The 14278-nt window shown below is 40.1% G+C and overlaps 1 protein-coding gene across 5 annotated transcripts in view; it reads right to left on the bottom strand.

Annotated features, from left to right (window-relative positions):
- Positions 1 to 14278, bottom strand: part of RBM20 (RNA binding motif protein 20) — a 104991-nt gene that overhangs the window by 56559 nt on the left and 34154 nt on the right. The window lies entirely within an intron of this gene.

Here is a 14278-nt window from a genome sequence, read left to right as displayed (position 1 = left end):
TTGGTGCAAATAAGAGTGCTTCCAAGTCTCTATGGTATCACACTGAAAAGGTTCCTATTTGAAAAAAATTCACTACTTCCAATGGCCTTCAGACATTTCTTTAAGATGGTGTTGTATATTTTTTCTTCCAGTTAGGAGTTACTGTACTGATAATGTGTTTTTTCTCTAGAACTCAGAAGACTTGGAGATATAAAGCAAAATACCTTGCAAAAAAATCAAAAGCTTATTATCTATTTACCCACCTGCATCAAACAAAACTAAAAATCTCAAAGAATAAAATATTCAAACTCCTTTTAAGACATAACTATGCTGACTGACAAAATAAGACTTCTACGCTCTAAGCTTTTGTTGTCTTAATCTTTCTCAATTGCATTTACTACTGTTATTTTGTCCCTTGTTAGTATCAGACTAACCAGACTACAGTTACACAGACCAGCCCAGTCACCATTTTTCACCTGTTAGACGTTTGTCAACATCTGGATTTATTTCCATATTCTATAACCATCAGAACAAAAATCTCTGAGGTCTTCTGGATCCAATTCTTAGGATTCTTTGGTGCAGCTAACCAGACAGTTTGATTTGTTAGTGCAGTTCTGCTATCATGGCCTCATTAAATATTGACTTCAGAGTATTTTATCAGCTTCATTTGATACAAATGTTGTTCTGCTCCTTTCCAAAAAGAAAATGCAGTATGTATTACAGTTCTGTCCTTTTTTTGCACCAATTCTAGCCCCTTCACAGTCTTTATCTGCTACTGGGTCTCCCTCCTTTCTAGCATCATTCTCGTGAAACATTTAAATTCTCCCATCAACCATTGATTTTAGTCTATTTTTAACTTCCCAGCCAGAACACCCCTGTTGGGTTTTTTTTCAGTTATTGAGTAGGAGGAGTGCAATTGCTATTTTGCAAGTCCTTCTTAACAAAAATCCAAATTTAATTCAGGCACTTCCAAATTTTTCTTCTCAACAAACTTTGCTCTACAGTTTTCCCCAGAGTCCTGAAATTTAGCCTTTCTGAAACACCAGATCAGTGTGTTACCCATCCAAAGCAGGATATGCCTCTTCGACGTGAAGTAGGTCATGCTCTCTGGTCTCTAGGCAACCACCAAACCTCACTCCCTTGATCAATTCATCTGCATCCCTGTCTGTGACGTCTGAAATGGATGCAGCTGGTATTGTGTGCTGTGGTTTTTATATTAAAAGACTATTATCTGTTTTTAGCAATACTGAGTATGCTACTGTTGGCTGCATCAGATCTTTGATATTGAATGACCCATTTTTAAATATTCCATATTCGTTTTCCTTCTCCTCCCACACACTGCCATACAACGGACTAGTTCCCACCAGTCTCTCGTTTTATTTAATGGATTCTTTTCCAGAACTTGGTTATCAAATTAATTCTTACACAGCCAAAACTCAGTGGATACAAGTCACTAATAAATTCTTTAACACTAGAACACAGAGCACAATTTCCTTTTTTTATGCTTGTTCTTTCTAAGAGTACGGATGACCACACAAGCAAAGAGGGAAGTTACAGAGTATACCCTGTAGGAAATCTCATTGCACCAGACACACATAAACAAGCAGTACATTTGAAAGTATGAAAAATGAATGGGCACCATGTAGAAAGACCAGAAAGCGTGATGACAGAAACCCAGCTTAAGCAGATGTACATTTTCTTCCATCAGGGCTGGGTAAGCAGCCTTGCAAGAGGTGCATCTAGTGCTCAACACCACTGTTCTTCCAAGACAACCTGACCTGGCACTGGCTCAACCATTGGAGTATCCCATGAGTTTTATGACCCCAATCATGCAAATAGTCCCCCCAAGGTTTCAGTAATACACATTTCTTAAAATCACTGAGAATATCAGTTCCCTCTTGCTGGACTTCCACAGCCCATCAGTGCTATGTCATTCCTCTCTCGTGTATTTTGTAACAGGGATCAATTTGTTCACAGCAAGCTGAGCTCAGTTTGTACATTTGACTTAGTAACAGCACAGAATCTTGTCAATTAAATGCTAATTCAATGCATTCATATTTGCTTCTGAGGTACAGGTTGCTGCATGCAGAGAGCTCTGCAGCTCCCTGGAACATGGCCCAAAGTTGTACTGGGACTCTACTATCTGGATTGGTTTTGTGGGCTTATAAGGAGACAGTTTATAAGCTGCTGAGCACATTTTTCTTCCTTTCTCCTGACAATTATCATACAATTATAGACCAAAACTAAGAAGAAAACAGGATTTTTTTTTCTTAGCTATGTGTAGAGGCATCTTGTACAGATAAGAGTAGAAAGGTAAGAGGGCCCCATCTGCAAACCTGAAATTACATGATGACAAACTAAAGCCAGCTACCAGAACTGAGGGATGGATGGTAATGTGTAAAGGTAAGTAACTTCATTGTATCACAATGTCATATACTTACAGTGACTGCATCTGTATGTTTAAAAAAAGGAGGCAAATATAAATAAACATACATTTTCCTATTGACATGGCCAATATTGTGATTTAAAATTGGCAGAAAGCAAAAAAATCAAACAAAATACGTGAAACGTAAAGTAAAATGAGAATGATGCATTTTTAAAATGTTCTTGCAGATGAGAGATGGGCATGAAACAAAATTTTTCCTATTCTTGGCTGGGAAAAATGTGTCGCTTCCGGTTATGTCTTAAAATACACAGAGGATTAAAAGAAACTTTCTTCATATTGATTTAAAAAGGCATTAATGTCCCAGTGCCTCAGAAGAGACAACCATGACACAGCACCGAATACAAACACTGACTAACCCTGGCTGTCCCCCCTGTCCCCAGCTCAGGGGAGGAGGTGACAGTTGTCCCAGAAAAACAAAGCCCAGTGACAGCAGTTTTTCCTGACATGTTCTCAGCAAATGAGTCAACAAAAGAAGTGAAGCAGATGTAGGTTTGATCTTCACTGGGGAAAGAAGGATAAATATATCCAGACTTCACTCCTCACCTTCACACCATTGCTGCACTAATTGCAGCTTGTCTTAGCATAAGCATCTTTGCATTAGCTCCCCAGAGCAGCACGCCAAGAAGCGTAACAATAGAAGGCATTTAGGGAAAGCTCTTTTCATTCCTCCACATCCCACCGGTTCCAGGGACCTGAGGTTTGGGGCCTTGACTTTGTGGTGTGATGGGTGTTCTCAGAGCTGCAGCCTTAAAACCTGCTGGGCGTGACTGCCTGCAGACACAGCAGATTTCCATCTGTCCGCATCATCAAGCTGTGGCTGTCAATCCCACCAGCTTCACGGGAAACCCTGGTGTTACCAATCAGCTTAGCCTACTGTGCACACGCCACATAGCTATAAACTGTAAAAGTATTGTTTTTACAAGGGCTGTGGAGTTAAAATTGCCTGACCCCGCCAACTCAAGAAATGCAAAGCTATTGGACCAAGAGAAATACATACGTCAATGGGTAGAACTATGTGCACCAGCATCTTGGGATGTGTTCAAAACCTGACCCTACAGCATATATATAACCACAAAAGAGAAAAGGTATTTTATATTTCTTACAGGAACTGTCCTCGGAGGAGCAGTTCACCACGTGATCTCTAAAGCCAGCGATGGCACCAGCATCGTCTATGGGTACAGAGACACAACAGGTGGGAGACACAGACAAGACAAGTTTTCTTTTAGGTGTGTGAAGTTTGTGTTTCATTCATGCTATTTGTGAAATGGAATAACATCAGCAAGTAGTCATGAGGCTGCAAGTTAGGAAATTACATCATATATTTGGCAATAACTGCAGGGTATAAATAACCTGGAACATCAAACCTTTTCAGAGAAACAGATGCAAAAAAGGGATTCACTTGCCCCTGGGCAATTTGCAGTGTGTAACATTTACGCATGGATGGGTAAGCTGTTTTTAGCTTCCCAGAAGTCAGGACAGACCTAATAGAACTGGATTGCGCATTCTCACAAGAAGGGCAGCAGGTGACTGTTACAAGCTGCAGAGCGTAACGAATAAGATAATTCAGTACACTGGAAAAGCAGAAATCCAAGAAAGAATATAAGGAACCTTTTTCTTTCTCTCCATTCCCCTATTTAGAGTAGTTATTGGAAGAGAAATTATTCTGAGTGCTATAATTTAAGTATAAGTAACCCTCATCAAAAATTCTTTGCGGCCAACCTTACAATAGGAACAGCATACCTCGCCTCTTCCCTTTGGGTTATTTTAAACCCATTTGTGAGTAGTTCAATACCTAGAACCTTATCCTGCAGAGACAAAAGCACAGGAATAATTTTATTCCCACAACCCATCTTACAGATCCTTGTTGGAGCAGATGTACATACATACTTACAGAACAGGGCATAGTGAAGCATATGTAACCCAAATTAAATAACTCTAACCAACTAACATACATTGTGTCTACTGCTTTTAACGATGCAATGACTTAGTTTTGTGGATAGAGTCAGGCATGGATTACTGAGAACCACAGGGAATTGGACCGCACACCTATCAACGACTATAGGCATCCTATACTGTTCATTAGAAGGGGAAGCATGGACACACACTTCTCCTACATACTGAAATAAACACAGTGTCAATCTAGCAGGTAGAGAGTCTTTAGAATAAGGAATTGTGATTAGACAAACCTGTCTGCTAGGTCAAATACTTCAGAAAATTTTAATTCATAATAGAGAATGTAGAGAATGCAAATTAAAAAATAATTTAAAAAAACCTCAAAACAAACAAACAAATGAAATCACACACTGTTTAGAAATATACTAAGCACTTCACCATGCTGAGTTTTAGAAACTTTCCTTCTTCCTTCCTACTCTCATCAGGGTATAAGCAACAGCCTCAGCACCTTGCTGAAGAAAGATGCAACTGAATCCCACCCCTTCTGCAAACCTCCCTGCTTGCATGGGGTAGCACTTCCTGGTGAAATAATAAAACAGTTTCCAGGCAAAATATTTCACCCTGCCTGAGTGCCTAGCAGCCATGGTGAAACGCCGAGGGTTAGGTAGGTACTATGCAAATATACAATGAATGAACTTCTTGTTGTCCCGCTCCTCTCTCTCTTGCAACATCATAAGAGGTTAAGTAATCATTTCAATCTGGATTTACCACATTAAAGATTTGTATTGCTGGTCTTGCCTCCCCAGAATTAACCTTTGGTGTTTCAATCTTCTCCAAAGTATTTTCTTTATTCAAGCATTCCAAGATGCTTACTTATGTTTCGCAGTTTTAGATTGTCAACTATTGAGCATAATATACTTTTTACAGGTGAGCAAAGAGAGGGAAGATACAAAAACTGAGCTAACCCATCATAAGCAGAACCATGACCCTGGCATTTTTTTAAACAAATCGGGTTAGCACATGTGCTTAACTAGCAGGAGCTGTACCCACACGACTTCAGGGAGCCCTCCACAAGTTAAATAAATAGTGCTCTGAAGCAAAGGTGTTCATTGCTCATTTAAGCTTATCTAGATACAGACTGAAACAACGCACACGGCAGATAACTGCAACTTCTAGAAACGTCGCAGGAAATGAGGACTGCTTGCCTATTCTAAGGCTTGTTGCATTTCTTTGTCTTGTAGCTACAATTAATAGCGGTATGCAGAAGTTATAAGATTTCTAATAGTTAATTGGAATCGTCATCGCATAAAAATAAATGTCCTGCAGCATAAAAATAATCTAAACACTGAGAAACAATTTAAAGCAAATGGCAGTCTTGCTGATTGAGATTTTACAGATGTTACAGGGAAATTGCTTCCTTGCTTCTAGCACTGCCATAATTTTAAGATACAAATATAAACAAATCTTTATAGTGCTACCCATCAGCCTCCACACACGGCTGCTGCAATCACTTCTCTCCTAGACTTTTCTAATTTTCCATAATAATTTTACCTAGTTTGAACTTCCCCCTTACTCATTTCTCTCTTGCAGTGCAGACAGTAGAACACAAATGTTATTTAAGTACAGGAACCCTTAAAGTAGATTTTACTGGGGTTAGGGGCTATTTTTAGCCCATCTAGCACAGAGATGCACTGAAGTGTTTACTAGCTTGAACATAGGTCATAAAGTCTGCATTTGTCATTACCAAAGACCACCTGCAGTTTAGATAATTTATTATCAGTGACAACTGTTTATTACTCTCCAACGGGCAAATAAATTTAACCCTTCTCTATCAGCCATAAAGCTCCTCAGCAAACACTACTGCAGGACTCTTGTGGTGTCTCTCAAGTATGTCTTTTAATACTTTTGCCTACAGAAATATACAGCGGAATTGCTGACCAGATTTACAAGCTTTCCGTTCTGCTCAGGTCTTCAAGTGGGAAGTGCCAATTTGACACGCAGAGCCGAAACTCCCCAGGAGACTTCCCAGAGACAGCAGAGAAATTACCCAGAAAACAAAACAAGTCCATCTGCAGAAGACAGTGGAAAGAAGTCAAGAAACCAGACCAGAGAACTGGATAAATTACTGAATATCTACCACTTCACAATTTATAAATTTCAGTATTATTTCACCTCAAATTAGCCCTGCAGGTAATTGTAAATCCCTGTGAAAGATTCAGATACAAAATTTATTTCGTGCAGTATTTTCAAATATCTCCTCTGCCGCATTTATTACCTGTTATGTTTGTAGTAGTTTCCTGTTGTCTGTCATAATCTCTCTACCTCCCTAACGCAAACTCACAAAGAACCTCCTAAAGAAGTCTCCTGTCTCACCTCCCCCTTGCTGACTACTTTGGGTAGGAGGCTGAGGGAAGCTCTAGAGGGCAACAAGATCTTAGTTCAACAAGTTTGGGCAAATACAAGAATCTGACCACAGGTAGTGATTTACAGGATCAGGGCTCGGTTGCTCTGTGGTGAGTCTTCTCTGCTTTATTAAACAGTGACTGCATTTTAGCTCAGAAAAGCTGCTCTACCATTCAATCAAGTAATAACACAAAGGATGGAGGAAGAAACTGCATGTTTTTTCAAATTAAGGTAATTCTCCCTGGGAGTACTGCATTATTATAGCTGCTCACCACACTACAAATATGGTAAGCCTTGATTCATAGTCACCCTTGGTTTCCTTCATAGTCAACAGACAAAATTGATGCTCAACAATTGCCTAGATTGGGAACAATAACATTTCACTATGACTAATTACCAGAACAAATATAAACAAGTTTGGTATTTTCTTTAGAAGGCTAATGAACAGAATCTGAGCTTCTGAAGATGAAACAGTTAGATTCTTGTTTTTCTTATCTGCATAATTAATTCACATTAAATAAAGCATAGATCATATTGCATCTAGACCAGGCACACAACCTCACCTGGAATCCACTCTCTAAGCACAGAAAAAAAATTTGAAATCTGACTTCCAAAACAGAACAATCACCTTGTTCCCCACCCAATCTAGTTCACAAATACAAATTACTTTTGATGAATTCTCATTTGTTATTTGTGTGGACACAATTCCTCAGCAATCAATGTCCAGAGAACCTAAGCTTAGTCTGTATCACTCGTCATGCTTAGATGAATACTAATATAAATAATTTTACACAATGAATTAATATCTACTATGTAAATAATTACCATGACCTCCTCAACTTCATTCCTCAGGATAATCGGGGCAATTAAAAACAACTATCCTGATGCTATTCCAAAACTTGCTGAAGCCAAGAGAAAAATTTCTATTTATTTCTATGGAAAACAATCAAGTCTTTTAATTTCCTACCTTAATGTCTCTGACCCCTGAGTCCTTAATTCATTTGCAATCAAAATATTCAGTGCACAAGTACTGGGCATGACAACACCGACAGGTCTCCTGAGGTTTCTTGCCAGACTATAGTAGTCTTCAATCTCCAAGGTCAGGCTGCTGGTTCTCTACAACCAAGCAGCAAAACTGGCAAGCCCTGGTGCACCTGGCTGTAGACAAGACTATTGGGGCCAATCTTTTGAATCTTCAGCAAACTGGGCAACACACGATTGAGTCTAGCATTTGTGGAGACAGGAACCTGAAGCTGCAGCCAAGACTCAGCTCCTGACTGTGGCTGAAGGCTGGGTGTCCCTGGAACCCAGGAAGATGCTGCTGAAGCCACCAGGAACTGCAGCTTCTCTGCAGGGAGCTCCTCCACTCTCAGCCTCCTGAGGCAAAGGGCCAAAGCAACTCAACATCTCAGCGGCAACACAGCAGCAGATACAGTGCAGTGCCTTTCTCAAGCAGGGCGGTCCTGCTTGGATCATTTGAGGGGGAAAAATGACCAGTCATAAATTTCATATCTTAAATGCTTACAAGAAAAAGTCCATTAGTTCAGATCACAGAATACAGGCTGCATTTTTCCTTGGAGTGACACTGCTTTAAAAAGCAAGCTGACACATTCTGCACTGGCTTTATCTTCTAAATGATTTCACGTTCTGTGCCAAATTCAACACATTATAATCTTCTTGTCCTGGAATGGAATGTGGAAGGAATTATTTATTACATATATCCACATACATATGTACCTGTCAAAATAATCTGATGTTTGCACATATCAGTAGTTGGGACAACAGATATATTAGCAGCTTAATGTCTCCCTCTTCTAGGAAGATTATAGTTCTCTACTCCTTGGCAAGCACCTTGGATTGTGCAACAACATAATCATGCATCATTCTCACATACTTTTGTGCTATCAAGGTCTTGTGCCAAGTTTATTAAAAAAAAATCTTTTAAGTGAATCAGTTTGTTGGCCGTTGCATTCACTTGCTTATTGACACAGTTAAATATCTTCAAAATCCATGTTCCTGTCAACCCAGCTTGAACTGAAAAATACTTTGAAAAATATGATTTGTCCATCATTCCACAATTAACTTACACTATTGAGCCACATGGAGACCAAACTTCAGCCTGGTCGCACAAGTGATTTAGAAAAATACTTGTAATTGAAATTAAGGATGCCAGATTTACTGCTGGGATATGCTGCTGCATTTCCACTGATCTCCATAGCATTAGTTAAGAGCGAAGATCACTTTGCATTCCAGCACACTTGAACAACCGGCTGAAGAGCAACGCCATGGGCTATGGGGAGCTTCTGAACACTAACAGAGCACAGGAGAGGTGAATAAAGGCAAGATGTCACAGACACCTTGAGGTAGGTGTTTACAGAAAAGCAGGAGAACTTGTGAGAAAGAGACTGTGCTAACAGGCTTTCAGAAATCTGATTCCTCAAGAGCAAAAATAGGGCCTTTGTTGCTAATTTTGTTAGAATTTACTGATTGCTGCATAATTGATTTCATTCATTACAATGAATATTCACTTACTGATAAATAAACCTTCTGTTATATTTGTCAGCAACAGTCAGTTCTTCAGAGGAATGCTAAAAGCCTCACAGCCCTCTGATGAACATGCTGAAACACATCAAGACAACCACCAGTAAGGAACTGAAACTGCCTGGTTAAAAACGATGTTCAACTGGCTTCTGTACATCTCAGACAATCCAGCTCACGATGTCCAAGAGACTAAAAGCCCTTTTGGCAGTATGATTGTGGGGGACTACGGGGAGTCCGTGGATTCCCTGATGGGGAACAGAAACTAGCCTTGAAGATATGAAGGCCTACCCATGAGAAAGATGGAAGTAAAGGAGTATCCGGAGATGTTAAGGATGTACCCGTGAGAGAGAAGGGAGTAGAAGAGTAACATTGATGATAGCAAAATTAGCCAATGAGATGTTACTGCTGTAACTTGTAACCAATAGCGAAGAGACACATGAATTGGTAAAACTGTATAAAAATGCACTTGTGGCAATAAACGGCATCTGCTACTTTCATCCTGGAAGAACTTGGTCTATGTCGTTTGTCCGTCTCAACCACGACATATGATCTTTGCAGGTATCATCTGTATCTCCAGCACATCAGACTTCTGCCTCTGTTGTCCCCCAAACTCATTTTCAAGCTCTCCATTCTGCTCTGCTGAGGATGAAGGGAGTCCCAAGATACACAGGTGAACATGCAGAGCTCTTGCTGCTTTTGGAGTGTGCTCAGAACAATAGTGCTATTCCCACATGTTCCTATAAAATAAAGCAGTAGCATCTGCTGAAAGAAAAGCTTTTATAGCGAAGGGATGCTGTATTTGGGAAACACAACAGCAGAAGATCCCCAAACCTAGAAGGTTAATCCTATCATGCGATGAGGCCCCAAATTTCAGTACGGCCCAAGAAAAGCTTCTGATATTTAGAGTCCTCGGAACACCAAACACCCAGCGGAATGGAGTTCTCCAGCTCCAGTGCAGCAGAGCTAAGGCTCTGATACAATATGCAGGGATTAAGCAGCAGGCTTGTAATACTCTTTCTGAAGATTAGTATAAAATTTCCTTCTTAGATAATACAACCATGTCGTGAGTCAGTCCCATTTCTTCTAGTCATCAATATCTTTCTGCGCTGTCATTAATACATTCCTAATTTCCTGATTCCTAGGGAAGACATCCCATTAGGCCTAGGTGTAACCCTTTTTCTCCCACACAGGCTCGTTGTATAATCTGCTGGCTACGATATCCACCAGGAATGAAATACAGAATCTGACGTTCCTACATTACTGCCCTGGAGCAGATGCTCCTGCACAGAAGATTTTCAGATTATCAAGACAGGGTAAGAGGAATGTCACAGCCTCTGCTAGGCTATGTAGGGACATTTATCAAAAAGACAGCTGGTATAAGATTGCTATGGTCTCTGCCCCAATGCAATAAAAAGTACTTTAAAAATGTTTTTAAATAATTAAGTTGAAGCCTATTTTCCAAAATACAACAGAATGAGGATTTCATTCCTCCAGTTGATGAAGTTGTTCCATTGATGCTGAAAAAGTCTCAGAAACATGGTATTATCCTTCCTCTCAACCTCCACATAGGCCAGCAGGTATTTCCATTAGGTACACTGTGCACAAAGCACTTGGACAAGAGGTCAGAATCACGGTTTACTGCTCCAACAAAACATTAGGCTGTTTCTTGAGAGAAACAGGAATCTGTTTCCTTGAGGTCAAGGAAACTTCTCCCTTACTCTGATACATTTTGTATCTCAAAATGCAACGGGGGCAGAAAGTTGCACAAACATCAGTGAAACTTCAGATTGCAGTCCCTCATTTGTGAATAAGAAATCACATATTTTATCTAACAATGAACAAATGCAACGCATGCAAGAAAAAGAGATAAAATCTACATGAGAAAATAAACAGCAGGGGAAAATAGTCCGAAAAAGCTTCATTTCTAACATACTTATGTATCTGGCATGGATCAAGCACCAGAAAAGATGCATGAAAGAGGAAAGTTGTGATGGGCACGGCTCTGGAATGCTGCAATGTATGTTTAAAGAAAGCCCCTCTGAGAATTGCAGGATCCCCATGGCATGGTGCACACATGGTGCACAGTACAGCATTATCTGAGGAGCGGATCTGAACACGAAAAACATCTGCATTTCCTCCTGTTTACATGGCTACAATTTCTCCTTCATGAGGGAATTAGGAGTCCCATCTGCATTAGTGCTAGCGCTAGCCAGCACACAGTTTTGCTCTGGAAGGGATTTTTTCTCTAAGGACAAAAGCTGCTTTGAGAGTTGAACTTGAAGCAATACTGATCACAATGTATAATACTTCAATGACATAAGAAAAAAAATCAGCTCTGCTACAGTTTTTCTGAATGTTAAATTATTATGGTAATATTGTCACTTTTCCAATGTGTTTCCAATGTTGGAAAGCCACCAGAAGGTGAAAAAAAAAAACCTGATTGAGCATATGTAAGTACCATGAAAGACCTGGCAAAAATAACAGTTAACCAACAAGCAGGCGCCCGCAGAACAAATGCATGTGGGTTTACCCATTTCGCTGTGCATGACTTGGCTGTGTAATACATATTTTGCATTAGCTTATGCCCCAACTTTGCTCACCCTTGTAAGAAGATCAACCAGCTCTTAGAAGGATATGGAATTACTGACACAACAGAACCCACATAAGCCATGACTTAATTCAGCCAAGTGTCCTTAGCTGGCTACCTTTTCCTAGAGTATTTCCAGCTTCCACAAAATTTCTGGAAAGCAAGAGTCCAGTATTTAAGAGTCAGCAACAGTTTCGCTGGAGTTCTGGGCTGTTCACTTCTATTTATCTTTTTTTCCCTGTAAGATTTCCATGTGACAGAAGAGTAATTTGCAACTGATACCACTGAAATACATGACTTTGCATACATTACCCACTATGGTGCAGCACAGAGATATTTCAAGCTAGCTTAAAATAAACTGGCTTGAGCACGAGAAATGGGTCTAGAGGTAACAACATGGAGTTCTGCCATGCCTCCATCTACCCCATCAAGGACCAAAAGCAACTGGCACAGCTTGGAGTCACATTAGGCTTGGATCAGTGCCCACCTCTGAGCTCAGCTTTGTGCTCAGGTTCTGGCTGTCCTACTCCATGTTTGAGCTGGCATTTTATTCAACTTTAACAGCATTTCTGGAGAGAAAGTGTAGACTCCTGCTTACCCACGTCCTCAGTGCACAACCACTTGTCACCAGCCCTTGCAGCAGCAAGCACATCAGCATCAAACAGGCAAGTTCACTGTGCCACACATGGTGACAGCAGCTGTGGTGTCCGCAGAGAGCAGGAACCTGGAGCCTCCCTCATAGCCCTATGGAGACACTACAGAGCTGTATGGGGACATTGTCCTGGAACAGTGGGCATCCCGCATCCCTGCCATGCTGGGCTGGAGTCACAGTATTCATAAAAGTAAGGAATAAAGTTTTTATGCACCTCAAAGGTGATTTACAACCAAGGAAATGGGAGAGAAAAATTCATTCTTTTTCTCCCCATCTGTGTGTCACAGGGAATATCTGGATATCTGGTTCTTCTTTATATCTTCTGGCTATAAAAATTGTAACAACTGGAAAAATAGCAAAATGATGACATAAAAATTGAAATGAAAATTCAGCATCTGAGAAACAAAAGGTTTTTTGAAATTATACTAATTGCTTTTAATTTAAAAAAATGTTTTGTATAATATTCAACATCCTCTCCTTTTTGGCCAGAGTAAACATATGCTAAATGCTCTTAGAACTGCAAAAATCAAAGAAAGGGGATCAGACATGAAATTCCTGATTATGTAGGATGAAAGTCTGTAAAACCCAAAGAGTGAAAAGACAAAATGTTTAGTGTACATTCAAAGAGGAAGCCCATGAAGCCCATACTCAATAATTCACTAAGTTTAGCTCTTCCCAGATTTGGGGATCCTTTTTTTTGTGGCTTTAAAGCACTTCCTAAACATCACCTCCACACCACCACCTGAACAAACAATGCACTCGTATGCATAGTGCATGTTTTATGACTTGCTAGACCAAGATTTCCTGAAGCATGTGCACAAAAGAGACCACATGGGTGAGGATTTCTTTCCATATGCACAACTTAATTTAATTTTCAGTTGCTTCTGTATTTTAATATTTTTTTTTTATGCTTCAGTTAAATTTCTGTTCCCTCCCCCACACAAGAAAGGAATCTAGAAATATTAAGTCCAGGAAAAACTTGCAATTTACTACAGAGGTTTACTTAAAAGAAAACCAGCCACAATGGATTAATGTATTTCCTTTCCCACAGTTTTTTCACTTAAACCATAACTGTGCGTATTTACTGCAGCTTTTCCACCTGCCAGTGCTGTTGTTCTGACACATCCAGTGCAGAGGCTGCGGGGACCAACAGCAAGGAGACAGGTCCCACCATTGCTCTCAGATGTTGTGATTAATATGGCATGAAGCCAGGTGAAAAGCTCCACTTATGGACATTGTTGACTATCAACAGCAACCCAAGTCCTTGTTATTCCAGCCATTTTTCCTAGCAATAATTCTTCAGCAACAGAAAATGCTTGTGAACGAAACCCAAAACATTCTTGTCGAAATCTTAAGTCAAGGGATAGAATCAGATTTGCTCCTTTTTCTTACAAGAAACCCTGCATACCCTGTGCAGTGGAAGAAGAAATGGTCAGTGTAGGGTTTTGCTTTTTCTTATAAGAAAAGTTGTACAACCGATGAGGAGATACTTACCATGCACAGGGTCAAATTGAGTCCACATCACTGTCAGAGTTTATCCTTTGAACCCAATCATTTCAGCAGGCATAGACGTATATAAACACACACACATTTGACAATATGGGAAGTGCTACTGATAGGTAAGTTATGTAAATGATACAGCATACTATAATCACCTTTAAACTTATTCTTGGAGTCCAGAGGTTTCTGGAAGGGATCAACCTGTCACATTGTCACTCCAGTGCTCCAAAGTGACAAGCCCATTAACTGCAGCGATGTCACAGTAATTCTCCCAACA

The sequence above is a fragment of the Patagioenas fasciata genome, chromosome 8, assembly GCF_037038585.1.
Source record: "Patagioenas fasciata isolate bPatFas1 chromosome 8, bPatFas1.hap1, whole genome shotgun sequence".
Classification (NCBI taxonomy): domain Eukaryota; kingdom Metazoa; phylum Chordata; class Aves; order Columbiformes; family Columbidae; genus Patagioenas; species Patagioenas fasciata.
Note: the sequence above shows the minus strand (reverse complement) of the source record. Positions and strands in the feature narration are given on the sequence as shown.